Genomic DNA, 14,201 nt, shown 5'->3' on the forward strand with positions numbered 1-14,201 from the left:
GCGGGGGGTTCTTATTAGGAATATTTGTGATGCAGCCACATGGGCTTCAATCCACACCTGTGTTAAACATTACTCCCTGGATACAATCCATGGTTAGGATATGGCCTTTGGGAAGGCAGTTCTTTATTCCACAATCTAATTGGGTACTCTAAATTCTTTTCCCTCCTCCATTTACTGGTACTGCTTTGGGAGTCTGTCAAAGATGTGGAATACGTTGGAGGACACAATCCATTCGAAGAACAAGTTACTTACCAACTGTTAACGTTCTTTCGACTGGATGTTCATCCAAAGTATTCCACATCGCGCTCCCGGCCTGCCCCTCTGGAGAATTTCCCATGCGATTGCAGCTTACGTTTCCGCAAGGCTATGTGCAGTCAAGCAGGCATGAGAATGGTGCCACAAGTTCTGAGGCAAGAAACTTAAACTGAGGCGACGGGCGCTGTACGTCCCATTTATAACATCCGGTGACGTCGCCCTCGACGGAGGCCTTCGAGGGACATCAACCCGACGTCATTGACGCAGGACACTGTCTGCTGAAAAAGTTTCAGAAGTGCACAGTTGTGGACATTACATGTCAAAGATGTGGAATACGTTGGAGGAACATTCAGTCGAAAGAACGTTACCAGTTGGTAAGTAACTTGTTCTTCTAAATACAAATAGTGTGGGAAACGATGTTATGCAAAAGAAAAGTGTTAAAGAAATATGTCGTCGGGATATTTAAGCCGTTGACATTCCTTCCCCACGTTTTCAGGACGGGACCAGCTGGCACACTCGAGCTTAGTACACTCTCTGGTTTCTCTAGCACGAGGATGCAGTTTCAAACTTCCACATCAGGGCGTTCTGTGCCAAGTCTCTTTGCCATTTAAAGGGCCTCATCACGACTTGGGCGGTAACCCTTAAAATCGGCGGTAACGCTCTTAGCGCCGATTTTAAGGGTCTGTGGGATCACGACTCCAAATACTACGGCGCAATAACAGCCGGCGCAAGGACAGCCGGCTGTACAAGCGCCGGCCATAACACTACCAGGAACCATTCGCGCTAAAACATCATCAATCAAGAGTCCGGCGTAAGCGCTAATAGCGCCAGAAAAGCGGCAGATAATCCGCCGAAAATACCTCCAGCAAAAAAGCTGGAGGTAACAGAACACAGGCCACAGCAATAAGGGCACAGGTGGAAGCAATGCAAATCAGAGGCCTACAAAGGACCCACCCATGCACAACACACCCTCCCCAACCCCATTACACCAGCAGGAGCAGGGAGGAGACCGCAATGAGGGCCCAGGTGGAAGCAATGCAAATCAGAGGCCTACAAAGAACCCACCCATGCACAACACACCCTCCCCAACACCATGCTGCCATTTGGAGCCGGGAGCCTTGATGTCGACTTCTACCAGCTGCGTCTGGAGCTACAGAGGCCAGTCAACCAGGCCAGGTCCCTGGAAGTTCAGGGGGCAGTGGGGATGGGGAGAAGGAGGAGGAGAGCAGCACCAGCAAGGCGGCCAGCCATCCCCAGGGTCAGGCCAGCACCTTGGGCCCTAACTGATGGTCAATTGGTGACAGAATATCGGCTGGACAGGGCAACCATCACCCAGTTGCTGGACACAATCCAGGGTGACATATGCAGCCGCATAGCCACCAGCACGGCAGTACCTCCCCTAGTGAAGCTCGTGTCTGTGCTTCAATTACTTGTGACTGGCAGCTACCAACATACCTTTGCCATGATGCATGGAATGGCCCAGTACACATTCAGTGCCATGCTGGGACAGGTGCCTGATGCACTGTTGAATCATGTGAACGAACACATTGCATTGCTAGCCACACAGGCACAGGTGCACCAGCTTAAGGGTCAATTCTATGCCATTGCATCAAGTCCCGAATGTAATATCAGCCCTGGAATGCACTCATGTGGCACTTGTACCACCCCAGGCACATGAGGCTGCCTACAGAAACCGTAAACAGTACCATTCCCTCAACGTGCAGATGACATGTGGCCCTGACCTCACCTTCAGCCAGTGCTGTGCCCGCTACCCAGGATCCACACCCGACTCCATGGTCCTACGCAACAGTACCCTGCCAGCGTACATGGAAAGTCACCGAGGCCAAAACACATGGCCACTGGGCGAGTATAAATGTATCCCACAAAGCATGTCAATCCACAACTGATGGTGCCTGTCACAGAATCCATCATTCCCAATAGTCAGCAGCATCACAGCAGCATACACATTCAAGCACCTTGCACGATGAACCTTTGACATGTCCTACACAGCAGAACACACCCATGCAGGATGTAAGACATGTGGCGGCACAGTGACATATGGAATCCCCACCACAACAAAGCCTCCTGTGTGAGTAGCACCATGGCTCACAACACTGACACAGTCCAAATATCCCACCCTGGCCATCCGACAGTAATGTAATTCCAAAGCATGAGCTGGCACATCCACGAATGCCCTACACATAAGTAGGCCGAGTAATGACAATGCACATCCCACAGACACTGTCCCCAAAATGGCCATGGAAATGCATGGAGAACAGTACAGAATAGTGAAGAGCAGCAAATGCAACTGCAGCCAAATGGATTTGCAATGACACATGAGGCAGCCACTTCTGTCAAGCAGAAGTAGATGGAAGCGCCCCCTCATCCTGCGACAAGTGAATGAGTACTGTTACATACAGAAACATAGGCGTACCAAGTGGAGAGTACCCCATTGATTCAATCGTGCCCCTAAGACAGCACACTCCACAATGTTATAGGCCACATGCCAAATATGGCAAAATGACACTGATGACAGGGCTCTGTACACCCACTGGACTTACCTTGTCCCCATACCGGCTTCCTCTCCCCTGCAGGTGATTCTGGATATCGCCAGTACACGTGGCGCATGACCCCTGTGCGTGACCCATACACGGTGGCGGAGTGGGCATACAACCTTGGCCATGCCCGTACACGGATCTGCGTGGAGAGGGCATTTGGACTGCTGAAGGCACGCTTCCGGTGCCTCGACCGCACGGGAGGGGCAATGATGTATGCACCAGAAAAAGCTTGTAAAATTGTACTGACATGTGCCATGCTGCACAACATCTGTTGTCGCAGAAATGTGCCACTGCCCCCTGATGCACATGTGCAGCCACCTGATGATGGTAGTGAGGGCGATGAAGTGCCAGAAGGTGTTGCACATGCACAAAGGTTTGGGCAGAGGGAAGGGAGGTCGGCCAGACAGGGATTGATTGATGGATTCCATTAGAAATGGGTAATAGGTAAATTGTGAACATGTCAATTCAACATCAAATTGCATTTGTTACAATCACTACTGTCCATGCATTGTGTTTTTTGTAACGTGATTTATTTTCTCTCCAACAATCCTCCCTCCCCCCAGTGAACACCCAACAATCCTCCCTCCCCCCAGTGAATACCCAACAATCCCCCCTCCCCCAGTGAACACCCAACAATCCCCCCTCCCCCAGTGTGCAACCCCCAACTGTGCAGTTGCCTCATCAGGCCAACAACAATGTTGCCATGCGCCACTAGGATGGGCGCAGGCGCTTGCCTCTCCCAGGACCCTCCGGTGTGCGTGCCCTCAGGTGGCGCATGGACCGGCGCCTCGGAGATGGGTCTAGTGAGAACCCTCTGTGGGTGTTGTGGAAGTGGAGGGCATGGAAGCGCCGGCCATCATGTGCTGGCGCATGAGGTTATTGGCTTCGCGTTGCTGTTCTGCCAGTGCTGACACTGCCTCCGTGAATTCGCTGACTCGTTGCCCAAAGCCTGTCAGGGCAGCGGTGCATTGTTGCACAACTTGCCTTGTGCGCGCATTGTCTCGCACAATGTACCTGCACCCATGCCGGATGGATTTATTCACGGCCTTTATGTGCCGGCTCTGGACCCTTGCCATTCCTTCCACCGGTGCCTGTTTTGCCTCAATGATATCCAGTCGGCCCATGACTGCTGCCCCAGTGACAAAGGGCTCTCCTGGTGCGTCAGGTGGTGGACTGCGAATTGGGCACTGTGGAGGGGGCCTGCATGGCGACATGCCACCAGACCAGACTGGACTGGGCTGCCTGGCTCAGATCACTGGCCCTCTAGATTCACATCGGGCTGCGGTGTGCTGCAGCGACGCACAGGCACATGGCGACTCCCTGCCTGGTGTCTGCCTGGGCTTGGGCTTCCATGGGGTGTTGACGCCCCTTCTCCATCACTACTGCTTTGCGAGTGTTGTGCGGCGGCATGATGCCCACGTGGAGGTGTTGCTCCCACATCTGGCTCCACTTCAGGCCTCTCTCCCTCGGCATCGGGGCTGTGGATGGTGGCTTCTGTTGAGCTGCCGGTCGCCTCCCTGCGGCCATGTGGCTGCCGCTGCTGTCTGGCGGGGCTGCGTTGGTGTGAGGTGGGTGTTCCCCTGTGTTGTCTCCCATGGGTGCAGCGTCTTTGGGGGGTGCTGGTGCTGATGGAGGCACGGTGTTGTGGGCGCATTGTCGGTGTGGCCTCATCACCATCATCACCAGGCTGTTGGGATCGACGTGTGCCTGTGGGGTACATAGGGGGTGGTTTGAGTACAATGCTACATACATTTGTGTGATGCAGGTCATGCAAACAAGTGTGAATGAAGACAGTGACAATGACGCAGTCAACTTGCATTCCGTTCAGTCACCATGTGGTGCTTGTTGTGGATGTGCATGGAGGTACACTGCATGGGAATGCGTGGTTGGGGTGGACTGCGCTCAGGCTTTTGTGGTTGTGTTGATGCACAGTACCACTCTACATAGCTGTCCTATGGGTATGGGAGTCTATCCCCTGCCCCTGTCATTAATGCACTGCAAGTACAGGGTCGTCTAGGCAGCACTACCGTTCTAGAGATGTGGCCCTCACTTACGGGTGTATGCAGTGCCTCAGACACATGTCTTCACTCTCATTCAGATGCATGTATTTGGGGATGGGACTCACCTGCCGTTGGATTTATGCCAGTCCCTGCCTCCGCTCCACCAATGCCCTCAATGGTTCCGACGTCGATGAGGCCCGTCAATTTCTCCTCCCATGGTGTGAGGTTGGGTGGGGGGAGGTGACCCTCCTCCTGTGCCACTGCTTGCACTCCTGTGCTGGGACCGGATGCCTCGCACTCGCACGCGCAGGTCATTCAGCCGCTTGCGGCAGTCCTCCCCATCCCGGGGCACGCGCCCCACTGCACTGACCCTTTGTGCGACGGATCTCCATATTAGGCCTCTGCGCTGGGCGCTGGTTTTACGCTGCTGCAGCTCATTGTGGTACGTCAGTGCCTCCTCCACAAGTACCTCAAGTTCCTGGTCACTGAACTTGGGTTTTCTGACCCTGTCCAGTGCAGACTTGCCCCTAGTGCGCTCTTGACTCATTTTCAGGGTTCAGATCGCGTGGATGGCTTCCAGTGGCTGTGATATCCGACGGATTGTGATTTCCAAGATGGCCGCCGCTTTATTTCCCGTTCCGGCGGTGACGCATTTCCCGTGCGCTATAAGCGAGAGGTGGCGGTAGCGCACGGTGCGCCGGATTTAAGGGTTCGCGCTAATCGCGCTAACGCCTTGGACCGGGACGTGTGCACGATGTCTCGTGATCTGGCGGATTATCCACCGGGTGCCTTGGCGTTAGCGCTATTTAGGTCCAGCGGATAATCCGCCACATTTACCGCCCAAGTCGTGATGAGGCCCAAAGTCTCTTATTTTAGAGGGCCTGATGCGATAAAGAAACATTAAAGTTCCTTTTTTCTCAGGATTTCACATGCACAATTTCTCGGGTGATTTACTGTTCACCCCGCCCCCCCTCCGCCGGGCCCAGACCCACTACTCTCTGGATTTTCACACACAATTTCTCAGGTGATTTACTGTTCACCATGGGTCCCCCTCTGCTAGGCTCAGACCCACTGTAACACAATGTTCTTAATTGATCATCCTCGATCGGGTTTGGACCGTTTTTTCTCATTTTCCAATCTTTTCTGTATCAAAAATCGAAGACTTTCGATTGTGTGCAGGATTTTGCTTGACCCGGGGCAGGACTGCTTCGATTCACAAAATCTTTCTCCTTATAACTCTTTCCTTTCACTTCAGCCACCTCTCACCTTACAGAGACTTTCGATTGCGCATGCAAGCGGTGCCAGACCACTCTGTCAACTATATCGTATCCATTCAAAGTTCAAGCATTCATCAGCAGTTCAACTTTACTCACGTCTTTCATCACACGCGTTTGACAATGTTCATTCCAGCGCTTGCTATACAGTGTTGCTGCTTGCAATCTTGTCTTCAAAAGAGACCGGTCTTGTATCGGTCTCCCCAACTCACCAGCTGTGTTGATTTCTCTGTCAGTACTTTGTTCTTGGAGCCAAGGGATGGTACCACAAGGGCTGCTGCTTCTCCCCGACTCGATTAGTCATGCAGGAGGAGCGTGGGTACCTCCGACACACAATGCAGGATTCTTCATACTTGTCTCCGGGCCTTAAGCTGTCCAATCTCGAGGTCTCTTGAAAATAATGGTTTCTTTACAGAAAGGTCAAAGGAATTTTCCTCCTTGCAAACCGCTCGTAGTTCACTGACTTTCGTCCCTCGTTCAGCTGCCGTCTCGAAACTGCTGTTTCTTCGTGTGCTTTGCCTCACTTGGAGTGTGCTTTCGTGCTCCACCTTTTATCTGTGCGGAGAAGCTTAATGGGAGTCAGGTATGAGTGTCGGTCAGTAATTGCCTGACCATTGTATTGGGACACGTCGGGCATACTGCTCGGGTGTTAGTCTGTTTTCTCCCAGTGCGGGCTGTACGTGCGAATGTGTTTGTGTAGGAAAGGGGGAGAGGAGTTCCTACGCATCCTACCTGGTAGGATGGGGTAAAGTGTCACAGGGAAGGGGATACCGCGTCTCGACATCTGGTGTCCCACTCCCCGAAGACCCCTCACCCAGATGATCCTCCCACAATGGTCAACCCCCAGGTGCTGTATCCTAAAGCAATAGCTGTGTCCTGGTCACCTGGATGACAGATCCCCAGGGACTATTGGATGAGGCACCTTGTGTTTTCTCACAATAGGTACTGGGATCCCAATACAAGTGATTGAAACACTGGGAGACTCAGAGGGGCGGACTCTGATGTTACAAGAAAACCTAGAGGGTTTGAATATCTGCATAGTAAATACATATGCACCTAACACAGACAATGAGGAATACTTCCGATCAGTATTAGCAATGCGGGGGCAAGACGGGGCTGATATATTCATTTGGAGGTGGGATTTCAACTGCTGGTTGGATCTGGCCAGGGACTGGGTAGGATTAAACAGAAATAGTCTCTACAAGGTGGTCTCGGATCTGAATTTGTTGGAGCTGTGGAGAGGATCTCACAGTGATGACAGAGGGTATTCTTTTTTTTGGCAGGTGCATGTTTCTTATTCCAGACTCGATTACATATTTGTGGGCAGGGAATTTGCTCCATGGGTTTCAGATACAGAATACTTCAGACGGATCACGTACCACTGGAAACAAAGTTTAAGTGGATGAAAAGGAGACGGGCAGTGCAATTATGTAGACTGCATGTGGAAACTCTGGAGGATATAGCATTTTGGGGCACCATACGGGAGGAAATTACTAGGTTCTTTGAAACTATTGAGAGGTTGTTGACGGAGGTGGGGGTTATGTGGGAGGCAGGATGCATATCGAGGATGGTAGGAGTACACAAAACGTTAAATGGGTCATTGGCACGGGTCGAGCAGGAGATAAAACAATTAGAAGAAGAGTAGTTGAGAGGACATCAGGAAGAGAATGATCTTAAAGGCGTGCTCCTAAAACAGCAGGAACTTCAGGAAGCGTTATCTTACATTTGAGTAGAGCCAATATGCGGTTCTAATTCATGCAGAGGGGGATAAAAGCAGGCTGTTTGTTGGCGTGGCTTATATGTAAGGAGTCTGCCAGATCAATGATAAAACAGATCTATAAATCGGGAATGATCTGGGTTATGTCACCAGGGGGCATTAATGAAGTGTTCCAGAAGTATTATCAGAAACTTTACACCAGTGATGGAACGTATATATAGGGGGAAGCGGCTGATCTATGGATGTGTCAAGCTATCACGGCTGTTGGCCACAGTGCTGAGTTGGATGCGCCGGTGGAGGAGGCAGAGATACAGTGCACACTAAAATCAATGCAGTGGGGCAAATCACCTGGGGTAGGCAGGTTCCTGGCAGAGTTCTAGACCTTTTAATCCCCACGCTAAAGCAGGTCTATGATGAAGCATTTGACAAATGGATTCATCCGGGATCAACACGTGAGGCACTGATTACCGTAGTACTGAAATCTAGAAAAGACCCAAATCATTGTGAATCATGCAGGCCGATTTCGTTGAGCAATGTTGACGCAAAGTTACTAGGAAATATAATTGAGCAAAGATTGTCTATGGTGGTACCAGGATTAGTGCATCAGACCAATGCAGATTTGTGGAGGGGTAGAAATACTTCAATGAGCCTCAGGCGCTTGCATTATATTATGGAGCATGTGCGCCAAAAAAGAACTGACATTAGTTGCCATATACGTAGTCATGGCTTTTGATTCTTTGGCATGGGTGTTGCTCTTTAAGGTATCGCAGGCATTTGGTCTGAGACCAGGCATAACGCAATTGATAAAGCTGTTATATATGGATCCGATGGTTAGGGTGAAGACTAGGAGATTGGTCTTTTCGAACTGGACACTGGAAAGGGGAACCAGGCGAGGGTATCTAGTATACCCGATATTACTTGATATGGCATTGGAGCCATTAGCCAGATTTTTTTAGGAGATTAGGATACATGGAATATATCTTTGTATGCAGATGGTGTTTTATTATAAGTAAGCAACCCGCTGGATAACGTCATGATTATTGTGAATGTGTTGAGTAATTTTAGCCGACTATCTGGGTTCCTAGTGAACAACGAGAAGTCTCCACTGTTTCTGTTGGCAGCTTTGCAGGAAAGGCGAAGGCATACATTTCCGGCATGGGGAGATACAGTGGGAATTTGACTCCTTTCATTATCTGGGAGTACAGGACCTTTGTGTACAATACAGGCAGGGCGTTGACGGGTATTGGAGACGGAGTGGATTTTTGGAAAGGTCTGCCACTACCATTAATGGGGGTAATAGCTTTGTGTAAAATGATGGTCCTCCTGAGGTTACAGTATTAGTTTGTGAATATCCCATACATATTATTTAAATGTTGATTGTGAAGATAAGGGAATTATTGTGGGGCACGTGAAGACAGAGAATTGCCCTGGAGACACTTTGATGGCTGCTTCAAGATGGAGGGTTATCTCTTCCAGATTTCGAATGATATTTTATGGCAGTCCAACTGCAGACAGTGGCTTGGTGGGAAGACTCTGCGGAGGGCGACTCGGGACAGCTGTCGGGTACCCTCCCTCGACATAAGCAGTGTATTGATCTGTTGTGGGGCCCGATGGGGTCTAAAGAGATGGCAAAAATATAAAAGGGCCCGAGGGAGAGGTAGGGTAGACTTCCACATAAGCTTCACACAGAGGAAATGTATAGCCCAGGCCAAGCATAGTGGGCGGGCTTGAAAGGGAAACTGAACATGATTGAATGGGAACGGGAATGGGAAGGGAGAGAAAGAGATTCAAAAGGGAATAGCATGCAGGGGGGATTGGAACGAGGTTAGATCTATTACATACACAACGTTGGGGATTTGGTCTGGAAAGGAGTTACGAGGTGGTATGTAGTTGTATTGCTGCGACAAGTCTGGTTGTCATACACTGTAAAATGAAAATAATGCCTCCTCCTACGTTTTAAAAACTATAATTACAGACCAAGCCCAACGCTCTGCGGAAACGACACTTTATGATCCTTCTGGGTGCTTAACTAAGCTTCTTTTTTGGCTTATCCGCGCGTCTACACCTGCTGTTGCAGCAAATTCCCCAGCTTTGATTTCTTCCCTTCTTGCGCCAGTGCTTTTGACGCTGCTGCATGCTGCAGAGGGTCTCGATGGCTGGATCTGGGTCTGCCGTGGAGCCGTGCCGGTTTCTACCGGTCATTGTTGGGAGGCTCTCCAGCTTCCCAGTTCCCATATGACCTGACCCGGAAGTGCACTTTTATGCCGTTGCACCCTGTGAGCTGTCCCGTTCTGTTTCGGCCGCTCAGAGAATCGAGCAGAGGTTTGTGGGACTGAAGCATGGTTTTCCCTCAGTACCCACACACGGGTACTGACTCAGAGGATAACTGGTCGGTATAAGGTGCTCCACGAGCTGAGTGGGTTTACTTGAACTGAGGAGATGCCTACTTGGCTCTGTAAACCTGTTACCGGCCGCTTAGTAATCATTGCCCTGACAGATTTCCATCGGGTGTGGATACCATTTCATAGTGTCTGTCCGCAGAAGTACTTGAAGTTTATGCAAAATTAGATTTGTTATTGGGCGCAGCTCCAAGCTAAAGGCAAGTCTCCTTGGTACATCGCTGGACGTTTTGGTGGGAAGGATATTTATGCATGAAAAGGCATTGAGGAGGGAGTCGGACTAAGGCAGCCCCTCAAGCTATCGGGCGTGCATCTCTGCATGTGTTCTCAATAAATCTGCGAGATAGGTGTTTGGATTGTTTTGCCTGCTCTACCGTCTATACGCTCAGAGCCTAAACGCTGACTTTAAACCCAGCTTTATATAAGTAATGTATTTGATATTAACAGTTTATTTTGCCATTAGAGTCTTAAGCTACTGCTAACAAGTACAGCACTCATGTGAACAGCAAATGCACATGGCATTCTGATTAATTATAACGTTTTAACTACTTCAATAATTAAATATGTTTTAATGGCGTTGACCTGTGTCAGCCAGATTGTGTTATTAGAAGTCCTGAATTTTAACACCTTTACTTGTCATGATCTGTTTAATGTGTTAGTTCATGTAGATTTTGTAGACATTTTAACTATTTTATGATTTGGGTACATACAGATGTGGCTGTTGAATTGCACTTTTTTTTAATTATTAGAGGCTATTGGAAACTAAGTTCATTGGTGTGCTGCCGCTGTGTGCAAAGCTTTTAGCACCATGTTTAAAAGAAAGGTGGTTAGCCCGCCTATCGGTGGCTGAGCTTGGAATCGCACCACCAAGTTTGTAGATCGCATTGACTGTGATGCTGCCCCTTTAAGGGTTGCACGCACGCGGCGGAGTGGCGTGGCACTCTGCCGCGTGCAGTACAAATAGAGGGGGCGTTCCCGGCCGCTCAGAGCGACCGGGGAGCCCAAACTGAATGGACGTGTCTGTGTGCAGTCTGTGACAGGAGGAGCTCACGGACACCCACGAGGGTGCGGGCAAACCTACAACAGTGGCGGCGAAGCAAGAATGCATCCCGGGCTGGGCGGTGACATCATCAGTGATTTTCCTTCTTCTTTGATGTTAGTTTCACTGTCTGATAATGCCGAAGGGGAGGATGCAGACCATGCGGTCAGTGGCCATTTTGTGAACCGGGCCTAGGAAGGTCACAGCTTCATTCCGAAGTGTTGGTGGGCCATTCAGGGCCAATTTTTGGAACCTCTAGCAGCAGAGGGCTGCTGACACCACTTCTTTTGATGAGAATTTAATCCATTTTCATCGTGTTTCACCGAGTGTAAGGTGTGGATCCAGGGGAAGCCTGCTATGATACTGGGGTGAACCCTGGGCCCACCTGGCTCAATTTTTGGGTCTTCCACCAACATGGGTAAATAAACTGTGCATAGTGGGTGGTATCTCCTGGTTGGTGCTCCCTGGACTCCAAGTTCTACTGAGTCAGCTGTTTCCTGGGAAGGAGAGACACGTCAACCCTGCAGGGAAGGTGGTGTGAGTTGCGGCCTTTGTGTGTTCTGACAAGGGTGCTTGTGTGCTCAGTGCCATGGATGGTGACGGACAAGCGGCTCCTCAACAGCAAGCGGACCCCCAACAACCTCCTGCACCAGGTCAGCTTCAGGCGAAGCCCCCTGCATTACCTGTTCAACCTCCAGCGCAGTCCCCTGCGTTACCTGCTCAACCACCAGCGCACCCCCCTGCATTACCTGCTCAACCACCGGCGCAGCCCCCTGCAATGGCTGCCCAACAACCACCTGGGATGAGATCTCCAGGTGCCCTCCCACCAATGCCTGAGTTTCATATCTCAGGTGTGCCATCCAGTCTCTGGCCCCGCTGCAAAATGTGGACAGACAGACTTGAAATGTACTTCAGGGCCACGATGGAGACAAATGATGACAGTAAGGTGGGTACCCTGTTGTACTGTGCCGGCGGTGCATGAGGTATTCCTGTCTCTTCAACCTTGTGACGTTTCCTACGATGCGGTGAAGGATGCACTCCATGACTACTTCCTTCCTCTGGCAAACATGGACTATGAGAAGTTCATCATGGCTGCAGGTCGCCAGAAAGACGATGAAACGCTGGACACTTTTTGTGGGAGACTGTGTAGGTTGGCGGTGCCCTGTGCGTGGGATCCTCCAGAGACTATGATTAGGAACCAACTAATCCAGGGGTGTGCATCTGGAAAACTGCGCAGGCAAGTCCTGAGGGAGCTGGACATCACTCTCCCCCGCTTCTTGGAGCTGGGGCGATGCTAGGAGGTATCTGAACTATGTGCATCCTGCATGGAGGCTGGGGTACGCTTTAGTAAAACTGAGGACATCTGTGTGGTGGGCCGTGGCAGAGGGGCCAGACGCTTGTGGAGTGGTCCACATCAGAGAGCGTCAGCCCCAGTCAACTCATGCTCCAAGTGTGGGTATAACCCACCTCACCCTGCGGGAGAGCCCAGCAACGGGAAAGACCTGCGGCAGGTGTGGTGGTGCGGACCATTACGCCCGAATGTGTAGGGCCCCTATCTCAGTGGTAGTCCCACGAGCTCCAGTGAGGACGGGCTTCTTCAGGCAGCAGCGCCCATCTAATGTCGCCCAGATCGATCAAACCGAGGAAAACCCAGCTCCGGATGATGATGAAGAAGAAGAAGAGAATGTCTTCTTTGTCTCCAGTCTGGGCGTCCTGAGAGCAAAAACAAGGCGACAACCTCGATGTCAAGTGCAAGTAAACAATTCCTCTGTTCCGGTCCTTGTGGACACTGGTGCATCGGTGAACGTTCTGGTCCTGGTGGACACTGGTGCATCGGTGAACGTCATGGCCCGTGAACACTACGACACCAGGGTATGCCCGCCCAGCCTAACAACACCCAAGGCATGCATATTCACCTTTGGGGGCGCGAAGCCAATCCTGCTGGACGGTGCATTATTTGCGGATGTGAAACCCGGTGGGTCAGCGATAAGAGCCCGGTTCTACGTTACGCTGGTCAGCAGCAACACCTTGCTGAGCTGTGCAGTGGCAGAGGCGTTGGGCATTGTGACCTTCGCCTATTCAGTCTATGTCAAAGACATTCAGGTACTATTGGAGAAGTATGCGGCTCGTTTTGAGGGGATTGGGCGAATGTCTGGCGAGCCGGTGAAGTTGCACATTGATGATTTAGTTCAGCCCATGGCCCTCAAACGTAGACTGGTCCCATTTCACCTCAGGGACCTGGTGGACCAGGAGTTGAACAATCTAGTTAAACTGGACATAATTGAGAAGGTGGAGGGCCCGACACCATGGGTGTCACCAATTGTCGTTGCCAGAAAACCGAAGCAACCAGACTCTGTCCGGATATGTGTCAACATGCGCCTACTCAATAAGGCCATCAAGAGGGAGCGACACCTGACACCCACCATAGATGACATTATCACAAAGCTCCAGGGTGCCCAGTGTTTCTCGACGCTTAACCCCCTTGCCAGATATCATCAGGTGGTGCTGCATCCTGAATCGAGGTATATCACCACCTTTACCACTCATTGTGGCTTATACCGATACAAGAGATTAAGCTTCGGGGTGTCTTCAGCGGCAGAGGTGTTTCAGAGCATTATCCGAGGGGTGCTGGCTGATCTGGAGGGCGTGCTAAACATAAGCAATGATATCCTGGTGTCTGCCAAGTCTGAAGTGGAACACCTGGTCAAATTGGCAAAGACATTTGAACACCTCCAGTCATTGGGTCTTACGTTACACCGCGACGGGTGTGAGTTCCTGAGGACTACTATTGAATTCTTTGGTTGCCTCTTCAGGGAGGGAGGTTTATCACCGGACCCACACAAAGTGAAAGATATCGTCGAGGCCCGCCCCCTGAGAATGTCTCAGAGGTTAGTAGCTTCTTGGGGATGGTCACGTACTGTGGCTGCTTCATTAAGAACCTGCCATTCCGATCTGAGCC

General features: G+C 50.8%; 1 protein-coding gene across 6 annotated transcripts in view; it reads left to right on the plus strand.

Annotated features, from left to right (window-relative positions):
* RALGAPB (Ral GTPase activating protein non-catalytic subunit beta) overlaps positions 1 to 14,201 on the plus strand; it is a 2,501,232-nt gene that overhangs the window by 2,343,242 nt on the left and 143,789 nt on the right. The window lies entirely within an intron of this gene.

The sequence above is a fragment of the Ambystoma mexicanum genome, chromosome 3p, assembly GCF_040938575.1.
Source record: "Ambystoma mexicanum isolate Mex_15411 chromosome 3p, UKY_AmexF1_1, whole genome shotgun sequence".
Lineage (NCBI taxonomy): Eukaryota > Metazoa > Chordata > Amphibia > Caudata > Ambystomatidae > Ambystoma > Ambystoma mexicanum.